Source organism: Amblyomma mixtum, chromosome 1 (genome assembly GCF_055824585.1).
Source record: "Amblyomma mixtum isolate Tamu chromosome 1, ASM5582458v1, whole genome shotgun sequence".
NCBI lineage: Eukaryota > Metazoa > Arthropoda > Arachnida > Ixodida > Ixodidae > Amblyomma > Amblyomma mixtum.
This window is the reverse complement of record NC_143012.1, coordinates 147,188,276-147,207,004: the sequence shown is the minus strand read 5'-3', so window position 1 is coordinate 147,207,004 and position 18,729 is coordinate 147,188,276. Positions and strand designations below refer to the sequence as shown.

Genomic DNA, 18,729 nt, shown 5'->3' with positions numbered 1-18,729 from the left:
GGCGCTCAATTTTGAAGCTGAAATTGCAGTTGCTGCAGAAACAGGTGCAACTTTGACTGCTGAATAAAAAGTCAACAGTCCAGTTCGGGCTGATTGGCTTCATTATATCTGAACTGTGTGGGCCAAAATGCACAGCGCCAAAGTGCCTACAGACTATGCTGACAGGCCAACCATCCACATTTATAAGACTTCACACTTTTCAGGAATCCGTCATAGAAAGTTTGCGTGCATATTAATAATACAACAAAGCCTTCTGTTGCCCCAAGGGGTGAAATATTGTAATGTTTATCAATACAATCCATGTAGGGTAAGAAAAACAAAGGATAACTGAAAAAGATGTAATCAGAATCTTGCCAGTTAATACCGTATATACTTGCGTAATGGCTTTAGAAAAATTTTTTTCTCGCTTACAAATCGCATCCCGATATTCAAGGCCATATTGAAGCATGTTTGCATTATCTCAGCGTGATTGACCGGCACTGCTGACGAGATAACAAAGTCGACAGATCGCGACCAGACAGCTTCTTTTAATGCTAGATACGCTGGCGGGGTAGCTCAGTATTCTGGAGTCCTTCATTACGGCTCATAGCGCAGCTCATGTGTCCTCCTGGTGAGAGCGGCAATTGTCACGTCTTTCCTTTCCCATAACTGCATGATTAATATTATTGCAAAAGAAACGACGGAGACACGAGCGCAGGTGACATGGAAACGAAACTTGGCGACCGCGCACTTTCGCCGAGGATATTGATGATTTGGTTGCTTAGCGCCATCTGTCAAACGCAAAACAAAACCTTACTTATAGCGCTGTTTGTGCACAACGGCAGAAAAACAAAGTAAAGACAACGCACTTGGAAGTCAGCCACCTGCCATATTGCTGGAACTGTATGTGAGTGGTGTGTGTGCTGTGTCTTGTGCATTGTGGTGATGGGTAGTTACGACAGCTACACGGCCTGTTTCAAGATAAAAGTCATGGAGCATGCCTTCGTGCACGGCAATCGAGCGGCTGGGCGACTCTTCAATGTCGACCCGGTGCGTGTCCGCTACTGGCGTAATCAAGTGGACAAACTGAGGGCTACCGGAAAAGTTCGGTGCACATTTCAAGGGCACAAACAAGGGAAGTTCCCTCACGTGGAGGAAGAAGTGTTGAACTATGTGAAGAGGCTGCGCAAAGAAGGATGTGCTGAATCTAAATGAACTGCGGGGAAGGAAACGTATCGATTTTTAGCCTATTTAGCGCATTCTTGTTAGGTGGCTGGCAACACTACAGTGGGCGCGAGGCTGCGTCGTCCCATCGCTATCGCATCGCCGTCACTCACCAAGCCCAACGTTTCGATAGGTTTACCGAGCCATGCAGCCGCGTCCGTATGCTGGCGTTGCCCTAGTGTCTTCATGTTAGTACTTTTTGGAATGAGCGTGGCTTCTGCGTGTCAGCGTACGTGATATTTCCATATGTGACACAATGCCCGGAAAAAGCAAGTTTCAGGCTACGTGGCTCCACCATGAGGACTACAAGCAGTGGATTGCACCTGATACAACGAATCCGCATCGGGCTAAGCGCAAGCTTTGCGGTAAATCCTTGGATGTGACTGCCATGGGTGAATCCGCTTTAAAAAGTCACATGAAAAGCGGCAAGCATATTGGTCCAAGGGAGCGCGTTGAAAAGGTACCTGACGCCGGTTGCGGTGAGCAGTCTACTAGCGCCTCTTCCTCGCAGTTTCCAAGCCTAAATGATGCTTGTAAAGCGCACGAGCTTGTCACTGACGCTAAAATTTTTTGGACTTTGAAAGTTGTCACATCCCACTTTTCGTATCGGTCGTCATCCCAAGCAGGGCATCTATTTCAGCGCATGTTTCCGGACAGTGAAGTGGCAAAGGCGTTTTCTTGTGGTGAGAAGAAATGCGCCTATATGACGTGTCACGGTCTCAGGCCTTTCTTTCAGCCTTGCAGCGAGAAATAGAACAGTGTGAACTCTATGTCGTACTGTTTGACGAGTCGGCAAATGACTTTCTGCAAAGTAAGCAAATGGATGTGCACGCGAGGTGTTGGGACTCTGCTCGCCAAATGACGACCAGGTACTACACCTCCGTTTTTATGGGACATTCCACAGCTGACATTCAGGAAAAGTTGCTGAGCACCCTCGAGCTTTTGCCTCTTGCAAAGATTCTTCAGATCATGGCATCTCCAGAGGCCTATGCTGATAAAGCAGAGGCAGAAAACAATGTGACACACATTGTAAAGTCCAATAGCCTCAGAAAGACGGCCAAAGACTAGAGTGAGGAGCTACACTCCATCAAGCTCCAAATTCAACAAAAGCTGCTGGAGCTCCCCTGAAGTAGCTCTGAGGAGCTGCTTCCTAAGGATTTTTTTGTTTTGTGCAGTTGGAGCAGTGGACAATATTTTGTGAGGGTATAGGAAATAGCCAACAATTTTGTAAAAGTAATTTTATGCTTTTTTGCGGGATATAACCAAACTTGCATTGCGATATTTTATGAAGCTATATTTAATTTTTTTGTGTGCAATAGAAGCAAATCTGCGTAGTGATATGTTCATGCTCATGAAAAAGGAGCACATGTTGCGAACCTCACATGTGATGGTGCTGCAGCAAAATGAATGCATCTTTCCCACATCCAGTTACAAAACAACCGGTTTTTGCAATGCTGGATCCATGCCATATGCTGAAGCTCCTGCGCAACACACTCTGTGACAAAAGAATCATTCTAGATGAAGACGGTGGAGTGGTTAATTGGAAGCATATTGAGGACCTCCATGAGGTTCAGTATGCAGAAGGGCTCCATTTAGCTAATATGCTGAGGCAGTTGCACGTTGAAAGTCAGCCGATGAAACTCTTTTGCTCCACAACTCTTCAGCAAGTCTGTAGCTGACGCTTTAGCAGAAAGCAGAACACATAATATTCCAAGACTCCGTTAACCTTCCGCAATGAAAAAATTTTTGAGGTATGTAAATGACGCATTTGATATTCTTAAATCAGGACACCTAAAACCATATGGGTGGAAGAAGCCGTTGACTGTGACTCGACTGTTGTCATTGCATACCTGCAAAAACTGAAGTCCTCCTTTTCTTCGCTGAGAGAGCCAGCCGACGGAAAGCTATTAATTGAAACTAACAGAAAAACTAGATTTATTGGCTTTATTATCTGCATCGAAAGTGTCACTCTATAAAATCATTTAATCCGGGACAATCACCTACTGGCGTACCTTCCTACAATAACACTAACTCAAGATCACTTGCACCTCGAGAAGAAGCCTTGCCAACAGTGAAGCCCTTTCAACAGAGACCCTTTCGGAAGATCATGCGTACTGCGCAGATCCAGGCAAAATTTCGGAGCTTGGCGATTCCATCAGTTGTTCGTCATTTGCAGGCCTGCATCAAGTGCTCTGAGTGCACTTCTGCACTGACTGTTTAAGGCCCTGTATGCAGTGCACACTCTCTCATACAAAAGGTCATCCAGTGGACTTAACTGTCCTTCAAGAGATGTGTTAACGATTTGCCAAGAAACAGCATATGCTTGATAGCTATGGAGCCACTCAGCTCATTTAATGAGGGCAATAGTTGGCGAGTATCTGGATGTGAGAATGCATCATGTTGCCAGGTCAATCACACATAGTTCAAGGACCAGCAGCAAGGTTTTGTGTCTGCCGTAAACTGTATTCTAACTATTGCAAGGGCAAATTTTATTCTATTGCTTTTCCATGATATTTATTACCGTAAACTTATCCTATCAGCATATTCCATTTATACATGAAAGTAACCAGTTAATGCAGAGATTCTCATACTTGTTTCTGCTGAATTCTTTGGTTGCTTGGAACTAATGTTTGATTTCACACGCAGTTAAATGCATAAATGCCTCAACCCCCTTTTTGTTTCTTTCCCACTTTATTTTGGACTAATTGTATTTATAAATTCTTACAGTATAATTACTCATTATATAAGCAGCCATTTATAACTGAATTAACAGAAATTCAATCTTGCCATTATTAGAGGGGCTATGTGACTGTGCTCATTTCTGCATTAATGCAGGCAGAATAATAAACACGGGCAAATCAGAAAAAAAATGACAAGAATGTTGAACGGAAGAAAAGAAATAGGAGAACAACAAAAAATCGCAAACGCCACAAGAGAGGAGGTCTATGGGCAGAGCCAAAATCAAGCACTTCCTTGCACGGCTAGTCCTCCCTATGGGTATTATATGCCGATGTGTAAACACTGCAATATCCCAGCAGACCTCCTTCATATGGTCTGGACTTGTCCACGACAACACATGCCAACACCCACAAAACATACCTGGGAGGCTTGTCTACGCAGCTCTACCCTAGACGACCAATGAACGCTCATCGGTCTCGCTCTAGAGGCTGCCAGATTCCAAGGAGTCTTGGCCGACCCCTAGATCTGGGCCTTCGGCCCCTTGACTGTTTTAATAAATGTTTACCAACCAAATCCCTATGGGTATGTGCAATTTTGCAAAAGGCTTGGCAGATATGCAAACTGCTATGCTCCTGATCACAGGTTACACATGGCAACCAGTCACATCCGGGTAAATAAATTTCGTCCTGCATGCTTTAACTGATTGTGCTCAATCCTGTGAAAATAAGTCTGTGAAAATAACGCTGTTGCTTATGTTCTCGTTTACTATTCTCTCTACCGCAACCCAGATGGCATAACATTCAGCAGTGAAGATGGATGCATACTGCGGAAGTCTTATTTTTTCCCATCTTCCTTGTACTACGGCACTTCCAACACAATCGGCTGTTTTTGAACCGTCAGTATAAAAAGTTTCAAAGCCACTGTACCTTTCCTCTAGTGCGAGGAATTCTTGGATGATGTGGCAAAGAGTATGCCACCATAGCTATTTTGCAGCAGCTGAGTGTAAATCATGGCACTGCAGCTACTGAAAGGTCAGCTGAGAAGGATCCGCGCTGGCTTGCAACATCCAATGCAAAGCATCTACAAGCAGAAAGGTTCCGCAGCGCTACGCAAAGAAAGCGCACTACAGAAAGAGACTCTGATTACATGCCTGGTGCATTCTAGGCATGAACCCTTGCAGATTCATGGCTGTTATTGGCCATAATAAAGTGTTACTGGGTTCTCAAACTTCTTTTCTTGATTTCTCAAAATGGATTTTTTCACTACACTGACAATCCTTGCTCATGATACCTTGAGATCGACTGGTCCGATTTGTATGAATTTTGTTGCATTTGAAAGCTATACTAAAAGAGATATATAATGTGGTGCATAAAGATAAATTACAATCAATTTATCTAGTTCTAGCAGGGCTGTTCTACAATCTCCAGCCCAAAAATGTTTGTGCTTCAAAGGTGATGCCTCGCAGGGCACACAAAAAAGCAAACAGTGTGTTACAGTTTTGTTTTGTTGCAACACCGACACATCAGCAAATGCCGCTGACCGTCATTGGCAAGTATCAAAAGCCCCGATGCTTTAAGGCAGCCGGTCTTGGCCTGCATCCACAAGGCGAACAAAAAGGCATGGATGACGTTTTCTCTGTTCATGACAGTCGTCACGTACCTTGACCACAGAATTTCTTGCCAAAACAGAAAAATTGTTTTGCTGCTGGACCAGTGTACCACCCACCCGAAACAAATGACGCTACAGAGGGTTAAGGAGGTGTTCCTGCCCCCAAACGCAACGAGTCATTTGCAACCACTGGATGCTGGAATTATAAGAAATGTTAGTTAAGCACCATTATCAAAGCTTTGTTGGTGCACCGCCTCCTCGCGAAGATTGAACGGAAGGACGCGAATCTCCATATCAGTCTTCTGGACGCTATGCACTTTCTGACTGTGGCCTGGGATCGCGTCATTTCTGCGACCGTCGCCAACTGTTTCACGGAGAGCGGGGTTTTCAAATCCGTAGTGGCTGCTGCCTCGCAAGTGCCAGACCCGATTCCGGTCGATGTCTGGAAACAACTTGGCGTCGACTGTCGCGCCGACGATTCCGTCACTGCAGACAACAATCTCTCCACCGGTGGTCTCCGCACAGTTGAAAACATCGCGAAGGAAGTGCCATCACAGCCTTTTATGCAGTGACGAAGATGACGACGACCAAAGCAGTGATGACCCACCGCCAACCGCAGCAGAAACGATGCACGCCCTCGATATCCTGTGGTACGCCATTTTATTTATATTTATTGATACTGCAATCCCGTAGTTGGGATTTCAGCAGGGTGGGGATACAAATTAAGCAGTAAAACAGGCAAAAGTAAACAAAAAGTAACAGTGCAAGTTGAAGCTCTTCTGCACCGTTGGGAATGCAACAATTAAAGATATACAACAGAACAGTGAAATAGCAAATGCAATAAAATCTAGGTGATATGTTGCGAGAACAACGTCAGCGACGGCTGCAGCACTTCAGTGTTAGTAAGGTTATTCCAATCGGAAATAGTTCGTAGAAGAAATGAGTATTTAAAGCAGTTATTTCGAACGCGATAAGGAGTTAAAGTTAGCTGGTGTCGTTGTCGCGTCGCATAACCGGACGAAAAAACAAGCAAATCGGTGAGTTCCGTTCTGTAGTGTCGCTTGATTAACTGATACATAAATTTAAGTCGTGCACAACGATTTCGCTCCGATACTGTCGGAAGGCCAGCTTGGATTAAAAGATGTGTGTTGTGTTGGGTTGTGTTGTGTTGGGTTTATTGGCGCATAAGCAGCTAAGGCTATCATGCGCCAAGAACAAGGTATGGAAAAGATATGCTTGAGCAGAGTTTGAAAACAAAGTGGATAAAAACGGTGGTGTAAAGGGCCTAAAAGTTATTTTTACTAGCTAGCTGAAGAAAGATAAGAATTTTAAAAATGTCTGATAGCAGAAACTTTTGAACGTTGGGTTACCTCCGCAGACATCCTTGGCTCGGCAAGGATTTTGAGGCTCCCAACAACTCAGATAAAGACCTCAGCCTCCTTCTCGTGATTGAGAAAGTGGCTGAGGTGTATAATTGTATGTAGCGAAGCACAGGGTGAGTAGATTAGAGTTGATGAAGAATACTGGCTTCCCTTAAAAAGCTAAAAACACAGGGTATACTGACAAGTGCATCTTTGCCTAATATCAATGCTGGATGAAAAGGAATGTGTTCTTTGTAAAAGGTAGTAAAATGTTTTTTTCTTAGTGATTCGAGTTCTGTACATGAGAATAATATGTGGTTTATTGTTAGATCATCCCCGCACTTTTCACAAACAGGTTTGTCTTCTTTTGTAAGTAGGAAGTTGTGTGTGAGATGTGTGTGTCCAATACGGAGGCGGCATAAAATAACTTCGATGAAACGTTTTTGGTGGGAGCATGACTTCCATCTTCTATAAATGGTTTTACTAAGTGGAGCTTATTATTTCGTTCAATATTCCATTGCGACTGCCATTTATTTCTTAGCTTGCACTGTACCAACTTCATACAGTCATTGTAGGGGATGTTCACTTTCTTTATTTCTTTGTTGCGAGCTTTCGCAGCACATCCGCCTTCTCATTGCCAGTGATTCCAATGTGGCTGGGAACCCAGCAAAATTTTATGTCTTGTCCCTGTATTGTGGCGCTCGTTATGTTGTGTATGATATTACCAATTAGTGATGTCACTGCATTTCTATGGTGAAGTGAGGTTAGTATGCTCAGAGAATCAGTGTAAATGATACTGTTCTGAATGTTCTCATTTATTATTTTTTCTACAGCCACCAAGACTGCGTAACCCTCGGCGGTGAAAATGGATGTACACTCAGGTAGCCGTACTATTTTTTCCCAATTATTCTGAACTACAGCACTTCCCACGTAGTGCGCCGATTTTGATCCATCGGTATAAAATGCTTCGTATTCTCTGTATTTTTCCTTGAGTGCTAAATATTCTTGTAATATCTGTTCATGTGGTGTATGTTTTTTCCGAAATTGTGTTAATGTGAAGTCGCACACAGACGGTAGGCAGTACCAAGGCGGGAGTGGATCAGGTTTGCGGGCAATATTAGGCAATATGTTCATTATGTCTAGTTCTTGGCATTTCTCTTCAAAGCGGAGAAGAAGTGGTCTGATTGCTAGAGGTTTGTTGGTAAATAGTGTTCGAGATGGACACTTTGTAACGAGCGGGTAACAGATGTGTTTAGGCTGGGAACGGATCTTTAAGATGTATGAACATGTGAGCATTGTTCGTCTGTCTGCAAGTGCTGGTTCATTGGTTTCTACGTAAAGGCTTTTTATGTTATGTTATGTTATGTTAGGTTTAATGGCACATAGGCAGCTAAGGCCATCATGCGCCAAACACAAGGTATAAGAATTTCTGTGCGATTTAAAAAAAAATGTGAAAAGGTGATCAGTGGTGTAAAGGGCCTAAAAATTTACCTATCTACTAATAACAGAGAAAAAGAGATCTAGGAATTGCTAAAGGTAAAAGCTTTAAAAAGGTCAGGTAGCCTCAGCAGCCATCCTTGGCTGGGCGAGGATGTCGAGGAACCCGACCAATCAAATAAAAGCCTCAGCCCTTTCTTCACGAGTGAGGAAATGGCTGAGGGACATCATGTGAAGCTGTGGGTCATGATTTATATTTTGTTGAGAAAACCTGCTTCAGTTAAAAACTTAAAAACACAAGATATGTCCACAATTGCATTATCGCCTATGAGTAGCGCTGGGTGGAAAGGAATGGTTTGCGTGTAAAACAGAGAAAAGCACTTTTTCCTTAGTTTTTCGAGTTTATAACATGAAAATAAAATGTGGTTAACTGTAAGTTCACCTCCACATGCACAAACTGGTTTATCTTGTTTCGTGAGCAGAAAGTTGTGTGTAAGGTGCGTGTGACCTATACGGAGACGGCAGATAATCACTTCTTTGAAACGTTCTTGGTGTACACATGACTTCCATTCTCCTAAAACAGGTTTTACCAAATGTAGTTTATTGTTTATTTCACTATTCCAAGCAGATTGCCATTTTTGCCTTGCTTTAAGATTTACTAAGTTTATGCAGTCTCGATGCGGCACATTTACATTTTTTATTTGCTTGTCACGTGCTTGGGCAGCGCATAAATCTGCTCTCTCATTGCCTTCTATTCCTACATGACTCGGGACCCAACATAGTTTTATGTTGTGTCCTTTAGCTGTGGATGTTACTATGTTGTGTATGATGTCACCGAGTAGAGGAGTGATAGCATTTCGAGAGTGGAGAGCTGTAAGCACACTTAAGGAGTCTGTATAAATGATACCGTTCTTGACGTTCTCGTTTACTATTTTTTCTATGGCAACATATACGGCGTAACATTCGGCAGTGAAAACAGATGCACACTGCGGAAGTCTTACTGTTTCCTCCCAATTCCCTCGTACTACCGCGCTTCCTACATAATTATCTGTTTTTGAACCATCAGTATAAAATTCTGAAAAGCTACTGTATTTTTCTTTCAGTGCAAGAAATTCTTGTATGATATGCTGTTGTGGAGTTTTCTTTTTACGGAACTGTGTAAGTGTGAAGTCGCAGATTACAGGAAAATTGTACCATGGAGGTAGTGGGTCTCGTCTTCGGGCAACGTCAGGTAGTGTGTCCTGCATATCGAGATTTTGGCACATCTCTTCAAAACGCAAGAGCAGTGGCCTGGTAGCTAGAGGTTTGTTTGCAAATATTATTCTAGAAGGACATTTTGTTACAACCGGATAGCAGATGTGTTTTGGTAGTGACCGTACTTTAAGGACATATGCACACGTTAGAGTGGTTCTTCTAATTTCTAGTGAGGGTTCATTTGTTTCTACATAGAGGCTTACTATGGGGGATGTCCTGTATGCACCGCATGAGAGGCGCAAGCCTGAGTTATGTACTGTATCTAATTTTTTTAGGTAAGATGGTCTTGCTGAGCCGTACACAATGCACCCATAATCCAAGGATGAACGTACCAACGAGCGATATATGTGCAGAAGACATGTTCTATCAGACCCCCAATGTTTCCTTGAGAGTACTTTGAGTATGTTTAAAGATTGCGAGGCTTTCTTTTTTAGTGTGTTTATGTGCGGTAGGAATGTAAGTCTTTTGTCGAATGTTATGCCTAAAAATTTATGTTCTCCTTTTACTGGCAGTATAGTTCTGTTCAAATTTAGGGTAGGGTCATTCTGCAAGCCTCTTTTTAGTGAGAAAAGAATCGCTACTGTTTTCTGTGGGGAAAACTTAAAACCATTTCTATCTGCCCATATCACTAGTCTGTTTAATGTTAGTTGTATTTGCCTCTCACAGGTTGATAAGCTGGAGGATGTACATGCAATCTGAAGGTCATCGACATAGACTGAATACATAATAGACTTTGGAATGAAGTTTGCTAGCGAATTCATTTTTATGACGAAGAGTGTAGTGCTTAGAATGCATCCTTGCGGTACTCCATTTTCTTGAATGAAGTTCCTCGAAAGTGTTGAACCCAGGCGTACCTGAAATGAACGGTCGGACAGAAAATCTTTCAGGCAGTTCAGCATCCTTCCACGGATACCTAGATCTGCTAGGTCGCGGAGAATGCCAAACCTCCAGGTAGTGTCGTAAGCTTTTTCCATATCAAAGAAGACTGCCAAACAGTGTTGTTTATGAATGAAAGCTTCTCGTACTGTGTTTTCAAGGCGGACAAGATGGTCAGTTGTTGAGTGTGCTTTTTTAAATCCACATTGGTGGACGTCCAGAAGTTCACGGGATTCGAGGATGAACATTAATCTAGTATTCAATACGCTTTCAAAACATTTTGCAAGACAACTTGTGAGTGCTATAGGCCTGTAACTATCAGGGGAGGTTGATGGTTTTCCATGTTTCAGGAGAGGGACAATTATTGCTTTTTTCCAGGTGTCCGGTATTTTTCCTGATACCCATATTTTATTAAAAAATCTTAAAAGTGCCTCTATGGCAGGTTCCGAGAGATGAGCTAGCATTTCATAATGTATTTCGTCTGGGCCGGGTGCAGTCATTTTACCGGCGGACAGTACTTTATGGATTTCCTGAAGAGTAATTGGGTTATTGTAAGGCTCCTTGGTACTGCTGTTTGTTGGGAGTCTTTGTTTTTCGGCTGTGTTCTTATACTTTAAGAATGACTGTGTATAATGCGAGGAACTGGAAATTGTAGAGAAATGTTCTCCTAGTATGTCTGCTTGTTCACCGATGCTTGTTTGGGTACCAGGGGGTGTCAGAAAAGGAATTGTGAATGGGGAGAAGCTGCCATTTAGTTTACGAACTTGCTCCCACATTTTTTTGGAAGTGATTGTACTATTTATGGATGATATATAATTCTGCCAGGAAGTTTTCTCAGCAGCGCGACGTACGTGACGTGATTTTGCTCTCGCCTTTTTAAAATTGATAAGGTTTTCTTGTGTTGGGTATCGTCGAAAAATTCCCCAGGCTTTATTTTGTTTCTTTTTAGCTTCTTTACATTCTTGTGTATACCAGAACTTGTGGTTTTGTCTTACCACTCCCGAGGACTGAGGAATCGCTAGGCGCGCAGCAGCTATGATACAGGTTGTGAAGATTTCATTCAGTTCGTCAACGCTAAGGCTATCGGAGTATATATTATCCAGGCTGGCCTTTTCTCGAAAGAGTGACCAGTCGGCTAAGTGTAGTTTCCAACGGCGAGGTTTACTTTGGATGATTAAAGGTGACGATGGTATGCTGATAATTACTGGCAAATGGTCACTTCCATAAGGGTTGTCCAGGACTTCCCATTTAAAAACTGTAAAAACTGATGGTGAACTAAAAGATAAATCTAAGGGGCTAGTTTTTCCAGTACTTGGAGAGCAATAGGTGTGCTTTCCTGTATTGAGTAGGCACACATTGTTGCACAGTATAAAATCTTCTAAAATGCGACCTCTAGTATCAGTTTGATCACTTCCCCAGAAGGAGGAGTGGGCATTAAAATCTCCGACTAAAAGATATGGCTCTGGTAGTTGTTTTAAAAGTTCTTCCATGTCCTCAAGTGTTACTGTTATATGTGGTTCAAGATAGATGGAACATATTGTGATCGTTTTAAAATGAAGAACGGTGACTGCAACAGCTTCATATTTAGTCTGAAGTTTGACTTCGCGAGCTGCAACACCACTCTGAACAACGATAGCAGCGCCTCCAGAGAGCCGACATGCTTGCTGTCGGTCGCAACGAAACACTTGATATTTTTTCAGAATGTTTTTGTGTTGCGGGCCTAAATTGGTCTCTTGTAAACAAAAAATGACTGGGGAAAGTGAAATTAAAAGATCTGTTACATCACTGTAGTTTTTTATAAGTCCTCTACAGTTCCATTGGATTAAAAAAGCCATTTTTGTTGTTTTTCTTGTTTTTTTTTGGAAAGATTGAGCTGAAACCTAAGTTTCTGGCTTTTCGGGTCCCGTTATTCTGGCCCGTCCTTTGCGACGCTCGAGTGAGCTGTGCCGCCCGAGCGGGACGGACGTGCCAGGGGTGACATCCATCACCTCGGAGGAGGTGCTGGAAGCCCGCGAGGAAACCGTGCGTGTGCGGGTTTCAGGCCTCCCACGGCGGGGAGTAGCCTGGTTGTCCGCCGACTCAAGGGACGGCTGGACCTTTTTGGGAGACGACAGGGCAGCTTTCGCTGTCCCTGCCTGGGGCATTGATGGCGCTGCCTGTGTCCCGGTAAACGAGACTTGGGCAGGCGCCTGATTGCGGTGTGATGCACCGCCCCTGCGCACCACATCCGCGAAGTTTGTCCTAGCTGTGAAGGCGAATGGATTTGACTGTGAAAATCGTTTACGTGCTTCTTTGAATGAAATGTTTTCTTTTGTTTTCAATGTTATGATTTCCTTTTCCATCTTCCATGATGGGCAAGACCTAGAATACGCTGGGTGTTCGCCTTCGCAGTTTGTGCAGTGTGGTGATGCTTGACAGTTCTCGGATTTATGTTCTCTTGATGCACATTTTGCACATGTTTGATGGCCACGGCAACTCTGGGAGCCATGACCAAACCTCTGGCAATTAAAACACCGACGGGGGTTTGGAATGTAGGCGCGAACTCGGATTTTTTCATAGCCAACTTGAATAGATTCAGGGAGTGTGCTACAGGCAAAAGTGAGTACTAAGTGTTTGGTTGCTATTTCCTTGTCATCTTTTCTGATTTTTATTCGGTGCACATTTACAACATCTTGGTCACTAAGACCTTCCAACATTTCCTTTTCGGTGAACAAAAGAAGATCATTTTCAGAAATTACACCTCTGACAGTGTTCAGGGATCGGTGTGCAGTGACAGAGACTGCAACCTCCCCAAAAGACACAATGTTTGGCAGTTTTTCATGTTGCGTGTTATCTTTGATTTCGAGCAATAGGTCACCACTTGCTAGTTTTGTTACCCTGTAGCCGGGGCCCAAGGCATCTGACAGACTCTTAGTAACTATGAATGGGGATATCTTTCTGGCTGGTTGCTCTGTTATTTCGCTATGAATAACATGATACTTTGGGAACGTTTCTTTTCTGGTGAGGAACTGAGCTGTTGCATCGGTCCGCCCTCTTTTGAGAGGGCGATCAGGTTTTGAAAGGGGGGGAGCCATAAAAAATTGATGTTTTTCGGTCATGGTGCCAGCCACCCACCATGGAGTCCAACAAGGGGACGCGACAGGAACTTGCGAGCAAGTCCTGCCCACGCCAGCTGTACACCTTAACTATAACCTAATATGACTCAACTCAGGGTAGTTGGTCACACACGGTTAACCCTCGCCGCCAGGAAAAAGAGGAACAAACGAAGAAGAGAGGAGGAGACAGGAGAGTTGTAAGAAAGAGATAGAAAAGTGAAAGATAGAGGGGAGGATAGGAAAAGGCGACTGCCGATTTCCTCCGGTCGGGTCAGGCCGGAGGTGCCGTCTACAGGAAGCTGGGGCCAAAGTGGTGTGTTGCCTCCGCCGAGGGGCCTTAAGGGTCCAAACGCTCGGCATCGGCTCAACCACCAGGATCCCCTTTTCCCCGGACACGGCGATGCCACGCACGGCTAAGCGCGGATGCTCGGGTCCGTGGTGACGCATTGTTCACCATCATCCCCCTGAGGGGATGTCCCTGCGGATGCTCGGGTTAACCCCGTGGTGTCGCCACTCACCAACGTCTGCATGCTGCAGACGCCTCCCTGCGGGGAACAAAACATATGATCCTGACGTTCAACACTAGCACACTGCCCGACACAGTCGAAGTAGGATATCTGAAAGTTAACGTAAGACCATACATTCCCAACCCTCGCCGATGTTTCAACTGCCAAAGGTTCGGCCACGGCTCACAAAGTTGTCACTGCATTGCTATGGTGAAGTGAGGTTAGTATGCTCAGAGAATCAGTGTAAATGATACTGTTCTGAATGTTCTCATTTATTATTTTTTCTACAGCCACCAAGACTGCGTAACCCTCGGCGGTGAAAATGGATGTACACTCAGGTAGCCGTACTGTTTTTTCCCAATTATTCTGAACTACAGCACTTCCCACGTAGTGCGCCGATTTTGATCCATCGGTATAAAATGCTTCGTATTCTCTGTATTTTTCCTTGAGTGCTAAATATTCTTGTAATATCTGTTCATGTGGTGTATGTTTTTTCCGAAATTGTGTTAATGTGAAGTCGCACACAGACGGTAGGCAGTACCAAGGCGGGAGTGGATCAGGTTTGCGGGCAATATTAGGCAATATGTTCATTATGTCTAGTTCTTGGCATTTCTCTTCAAAGCGGAGAAGAAGTGGTCTGATTGCTAGAGGTTTGTTGGTAAATAGTGTTCGAGATGGACACTTTGTAACGAGCGGGTAACAGATGTGTTTAGGCTGGGAACGGATCTTTAAGATGTATGAACATGTGAGCATTGTTCGTCTGTCTGCAAGTGCTGGTTCATTGGTTTCTACGTAAAGGCTTTTTATGGGTGATGTCCTGTAAGCACCAGTTGAAAGACGCAAACCCATATTGTGCACAGGGTCCAGTCGCTTCAAGTACGACGGCCTTGCTGATCCATACACTATGCAGGCATAATCTAAAACGGAACGTACTACAGAGCGATAAATCTGTAGAAGGCATACCCGATCAGAACCCCAGTGTTTGCGTGAAAGGACTTTAAGTATGTTCAGTGATAGCAACGCTTTCTTCTTTAGTGCGTTTATGTGAGGCAGGAAAGTAAGCTTTTTATCGAAGGTGATGCCTAGAAATTTGTGTTCTTTTTTTAAAGGCAGTTTGCTTTGGTTTAGGTGTAATGTGGGATCTGTGTGCAAGCCTCGTTTGAGTGAAAAAAGTAAGGCTACTGTTTTCTGTGGTGAGAACTGGAAACCATTCTTGTCTGCCCATGTTGCCAGTTTGTTGATTGTAAGTTGTACTTGTCTTTCACATGTGGATATATTGGAAGATGTGCACGCTATCTGAAGATCGTCGACATAGACTGAATATGTTATGGACCTTGGTATAATTTTGTTAAGAGAATTCATTTTTACAATAAAAAGAGTTGTGCTTAAAATACACCCTTGAGGCACTCCATTTTCCTGAATAAAATCCCTTGAAAGGGTTGAGCCTAGACGGACATTAAATGAACGGTTAGATAAAAAGTCTTTAATGGAGTTCAGCATTCTGCCACGGATGCCAAGTTCAGCTAAGTCCTGGAGGATCCCGAACCTCCAGGTAGTATCATATGCTTTTTCTAAATCAAAAAAGACGCTAAGACAGTGTTGCTTGTGTATAAAAGCTTCTCTGACTGTATTTTCAAGGCGGACTAGGTGGTCTGTAGTGCAGCATCCCTTTTTAAATCCACACTGATGGATATCAAGAAGTTCACCAGATTGAAGAACAAAGGTTAGTCTTATATTTAGGACACTTTCGAAGGATTTGGCAAGGCAACTAGTCAGGGCTATGGGTCTATAACTGCTAGGAGAAGTTGGGGGTTTACTAGGCTTAAGAAGCGGTACAATAATAGCTTTCTTCCAGACTTCCGGTATTTTCCCAGACATGAATATTGTGTTAAAGAATCTTAAAAGTGCGTTCACGGCTGGCTCGGAAAGATGCGCAAGCATTTCATAGTGTATTTCGTCGGGTCCTGGAGCAGTTTTTTTGCCGGCAGATAGTACTTTATTGATTTCTTGGAGGGTAATTAGACAATTGTATTTTTCATTTGTGCCTCCACTTGTTGGGAGCCTCTGTTTTTCCGCTGTGTTTTTGTATTTTAAAAAAGACTGTGTATAGTGAGATGAACTTGAGACTGCAGCGAAATGTTCCCCTAGTATGTCTGCCTGTTCCTCTATGCTTGTTTGTGTGCCGGGTGTTGTTAAAAAAGGAATTGTGAAGGGTGAAAAGTTTCCATTTAATTTGCGAACCTGCTCCCACATTTTTTTAGATGTCATCTGACTGTTAATGGATGAAACATAACTCTGCCATGATGCTTTCTCGGCACTCCGACGGACGTACCGAGCTTTAGCTCTTGCCTTCTTAAAATTAACGAGATTTTCATGTGTCGGATACCGGCGAAATTTACCCCAAGCTCTGTTTTGTACTTTTTTTGCTTCCTTGCACTCTTTTGTCCACCATATTTTATGATTTTGTTGCACCATTCCCGACGACTGTGGAATAGCTGTGAGTGCGGCAGTTATGATACAATTAGTGAACTTTTCATTTATCTGGTCGATGGAGAGATTATCTAAAAGTATATTTTCTAAATTTGCCTTTGCTCTAAAAAGTGACCAGTCGGCGAGGTGAAGCTTCCAGCGCCGTGGCCTTGTGGGGATTATTTCGGGTGGGGATGTTAAAGTGATTAGTATAGGGAGGTGATCGCTGCCATATGGGTTGTCAATGACATCCCATTTAAAATCATTAAAAACAGAAGGTGAGCTAAAAGACAAATCTAAAAAGGTCATTTTCCCCGAGGCAGGGGAGCAGTAGGTGGCTTTTCCTGTATTTAAAAGACATACATTGTTTGTGAGGAAAAAATCTTCGATTATTTGACCCCTAGAGTCACCGTGCTCGCTTCCCCAAAAGGGGGAGTGAGCGTTAAAGTCCCCAACTACTAGATACGGTTCTGGAAGTTCATTGATAAGTTCTTGTAAATCGGGGACTGTTAATGTAGAATGTGGAGGAATATATACAGAACAGAGAGAAATTGTTTTATGGCTGACGACACTGACCGCAACAGCTTCAAGCTTCGTTTTGAGTGCGATTTCTCGAGCAGGGACGCCGCTTTGCACGACAATCGCGACGCCTCCAGAGAGTCTATTTGCCTGTTCACGATCTCGTCTAAAAGTTTTATAATGCTTCAGGATGTTCATATGTTGCGGACCTAGATTGGTTTCCTGGAGACATAAGGCTACGGGTGACATTGACCCTAAAATGTTTTTTATGTCATCGTAATTTCTCAATATTCCTCTACAGTTCCACTGAACTAGAAAAGCCATGTTTATGTTTTGGGGTAGGAGCAACGAGAGGTTTACTTATGTTCTGGGGCCGTTATGGTAGCCCTGCCTTTTTTTCGCTCAAGAGAGCTGTTCCGCCGCTGTAGAGCAGGCGGGCTGGGAGTTTGGTCCATCACCTCGGAAGAGGTGCTGGACGACCGCGAAGAAGCCGCGGGTGTGTGGGTGTCAGGCCTCCCCCGACGGGGGGAAGTCCTGCGGGATGCTGACTTGTGGGCCGGCACTCCCTGGCTTGTAGTTGGCAGAGCAGCTTTCGCTGTCTCTGCCTGGGGCGTGGATGGCACTGCCACAGGCGCGGTGGAAGTGGCCGCGGCAGGTGCCGGAGCGCTGTGTGGTGCTACGCCCCCGCGCACCACATCAGCGAAGTTAGGTTTCGCTGTGAAGGAGAATGTGTTGGTAAGCGCAAAACGCCTCCTCGCTTCTTTGAATGAAATGTTTTCTTTGGTCTTAATGGTGATGATTTCTTTTTCCTTTTTCCAGGACGGACACGCCCTGGAGTATGCAGCGTGATCTCCTTCACAATTCGCGCAGCGTAGGGCTGCGTCGCATTCCTCAGAAGGGTGGTCCTTCGAAGCGCATTTCGCGCAGGTTTTGCGGCCGCGGCAGCTCTGCGAGCCGTGGCCAAACTTCTGACAGTTAAAACAGCGGCGGGGATTGGGTATGTAGTGTCTGACGGTGATTTTCAGGTATCCAACATCGATTGTTTCGGGCAAACTGCTGGTGTTAAACGTGAGGACCATGTGTTTGGTGTCTATTTCTTTGTTGTCTTTGCGGATTTTGATTCTGTGCACGTCAATTACATTTTGATCAGAAAGTCCTTCAAGCATTTCGGTTTCTGTTAGATGGATGAAGTCAGCTTCTGAGATAACGCCTTTAACTGTGTTAAGAGATCGGTGGGGAGTCACGGAGACAGAGATGTCCCCTATGGAAGCAATGTTTGAGAGTTTCGAGCATTGGATGCTCTCACGGAGTTCGAGGAGTAGGTCGCCGCTGGACATTTTGGATACCTTGTAGCCAGGCCCTAAGGTATCTGTTAAACATTTGGTTACAAGAAATGGGGATATTATTCGAGCTTGCTTTTGGTCACTGTTGCTATGTATCACATGAAACTTTGAGAATGTAGGTTTCTTTTTCGAAAAAAAGTCTGATGCTTCGTTCCGCACTCTTTTGAGAGAGCGATCAAGTTTGGAAAGGGGGGGAGCCATAAAAAATTGATGTTTTTCGGTCATGGTGCCAGCCACCCACCACGGAGTCCAACAAGGGGACGCGACAGGAACTTAAAAGAAAGTCCTGCCCACGCCAGCTGTACACCTTAACTATAACCTAATATGACTCAACCCAGGGTAGTTGGTCACACACGGTTAACCCTCGCCACCAGGAAAA

The 18,729-nt window shown here is 44.1% G+C and overlaps 1 long non-coding RNA gene across 1 annotated transcript in view; it reads right to left on the bottom strand.

Moving 5' to 3' along the window:
- The window catches only part of LOC149367885 (uncharacterized), a 147,285-nt gene that overhangs the window by 3,608 nt on the left and 124,948 nt on the right, over positions 1–18,729 (bottom strand). The gene's annotated exons all lie outside the window — the stretch shown is intronic.